Here is a 2,940-nt window from a genome sequence, read left to right on the forward strand (position 1 = left end):
ATCTGTACGTACGTAATGTATCGAAAGAAGAGGTTTAATATATCTCAACTACACCTACATATCTAGTTTTTTTTAATATTTACCAACCCCCTCTCCATATAAAAGGTTGATGCATGATAATACAAATTGAAGTAAACGTTAATTTAGTTCTTTCATTTTCTTGGTAATATTAAAAAACTTCAACCTTCAATGCTATATTTAAATATATATTTTAAAAAAAACTCTTGCGCTAGGGTTCTCTAACTATCTGTTTCTTACAAGAGAACATTTGTGGTGTGTGTCTTGCCATTAAACACAATGACATTCAAATATCAAAACTATAACATATAAAAAACTTAAATAGGTTTACAAATACATCTTCTAGCTCGTCTGAATTACGTGTGTGGTTTATTTGATTTAATTACTTTTAAAGTATAAAATAGGTTTACAGATTGAACTTTAAAGTAATTAAACTATAACTCATGTTTAATAAGCTTGAAACTACTTAATGGCTGGATAGTGGATACCGTGAGCCATGCCCTTATTTTAATGTCAACGCCGTGGGCTATTTTTAGTTATTATGGAAAGCCGAATACGTAGATCTAGAGTCCTATTAGAAGCCCACCAGATCGGATGCCTATGTTCTCAATTCTCGGAATAATAAGCTCCTTGTAAATAAATAAAATAAAAAGCGAATGACATGTCGGTAACTTTGTCTTTTTAATTTGTAATCTAAACTAACCATCTCAACAGTTTTTTATCCAGCAATCTCAACAAAAATTTGCAACTAATATATATACAGTTACCTGATGTTTGGGTTTGGCTCCTCCATCCAAGCTGGGAAGGAAATGTTTCTGGCGCCTTTCATCCTCAAGTAAGGGCTCCTCGATGTGGAAGCAAATGCTCAAGCTGCGCCCCACAGCAAAAACATTCCTCTCATGCAGTCTAGGTGATGGAAAGTCATGTTCCTTCTGGTATGATAATTGGACTCCGTTTGGGGATCTGATCACTTTCCTGGGAGCTGAAGAACATCAAAGAATTGGTCTCCCATTAGACTCCACTGTGGCACAAGCTCACACCGGGATTGGATGGAGGATACGAGGTGCTCGTACTCAAAATATGGAGCTCCTACTTATCCATCTCACTGAAACAACTCTCTCCGAGAATGTCAAGGACATTTATTTGTGGGCAAAACCAAATGGGGATCCCCAAGATCGCTTTGGTTTCTCCGATACTTGGAACATGTGCAGACTGTCGGCTCAACAAGTGCATTGGCATAATCAGGTCTGGTTCACAGGTTCTATCCCCAAACATTCATTCATCATGTGGCTTTGTTGTCTAGATCGTATGCCTACTCTATCTAGACTGAGAAACTGGGGAATAGTAGAAGATGATACCTGCCATCTTTGTGAAATTTACTTTGAGACCAAGGACCACCTTTTCCTGAGATGTCCATACAGTTTCGACTTGTGGAGATGGTGCCTTCGTAGGCTACAGATGCCTTTCATAGATTTCAACACCTGGGAGAGCTTCTTTCTTTGGCTCAAGACTCCTTCTACTGAGGTAAAGATGACCCCCTTAAAGCTTATAGCAGCTCAAGCGGTGATCTACTCAATCTGGCACGAGAGAAACGCCCCCATATTCACTGGCATCCGTACCCCGGTTGAAGGACTTTTCGCTCAGCTTGATCGTCGCATCCGAAACACCTGTTCTGCAAGACATAGTATTCCAAAGCTTCAAGACATGCTTCTGCTGTAGTGTCGGACCTCCACCATCGCCCCACCACCTAGCTAACCCTTCTTTTCACTTTATGTATTGTTCTAGTACCGGGATTGTTCACCCCGGCGTTATACTTGTTGCTGCAGGCACCACTCGATCTATGTAACTGTTAAACTAAACTATTAAGTCGTATAATACCAGAAATTTTAATTAAAAAAAATATGCAATATCGTGATGGAGGCGAGTCACATTTGTTGCCTAGTTACGACAACTAAGAGTAGTAACTAGTATCTAGTCCTCGACGAGTGCATAAAGTCAACCAAACTAGTACGCAGTTATCTATAATAAAAATTTATAAGTAATCCTACTGTAGTACTAATATTAATTGGGAAGTACAATTTTAAACATAAAACCTTTAGAGTCAATAATTATACTGGCATGCCAATAGAAATAGTTCCAACAATTATACATCATTAAGGGTAGTTTAGACAATTAAATCATATACAACATAATTATTTAAAAAACAAAAATACATTACTAATCAAAAAATTGAATATCCAATCAAAACAAACATATATGATTTTATATCTAACTTACCATATTAATTTATTATTAATTATTATATTTCACCTCTTATTTTATATGATTCAATTTTTACAAAACAAATAAATCATTATATCATTAATATAATAATAATAAAATATTTTTTCTGCATATATTATGATTTGAATTTCTTAAAAACAAATAGAAATGGCTCCATCTATGAAAAGCAAATGTAACGAGTAAAAAAATCTGACTGAGAAATATATACTCAACAAAATTTTTGACTAGGTAGGGCGCCACTTTTTGAATATTTATTGTAACGTCCGTAAACCAAAACTCTGCGTTTTGGGGGTGGGTGTCGATCGACACTCATGTGGTGTCGGTCGACACCACTTATTTCTGGTTCGACCAGATTGATTTAATTATCGATTTGGACCGGTTTGGTTTAGGAAAAACCATTGAACCAAGATATTTAAGTGGGAAAACGACCTAGGTCATGTTTTATTGTTGTCTTGGTCGCCGTTTGTTGTTTTTGAGAGAGAAAGAGGAGAAAACAGTTTATAAGAGTTCTTGTGAGAGTTTGTGAGTTTTGAAGGCGTTTTTGGAGAGATCTTGTTGTGAGAGTGAAGATCCAAGGTTAGGAACGTGGTGGGAAGGTTTCTGTGGTGGTAGCTTTATCTTTTGGGCTTAGATCTCATT

The sequence above is a fragment of the Camelina sativa genome, chromosome 1, assembly GCF_000633955.1.
Source record: "Camelina sativa cultivar DH55 chromosome 1, Cs, whole genome shotgun sequence".
Taxonomy (NCBI): domain Eukaryota; kingdom Viridiplantae; phylum Streptophyta; class Magnoliopsida; order Brassicales; family Brassicaceae; genus Camelina; species Camelina sativa.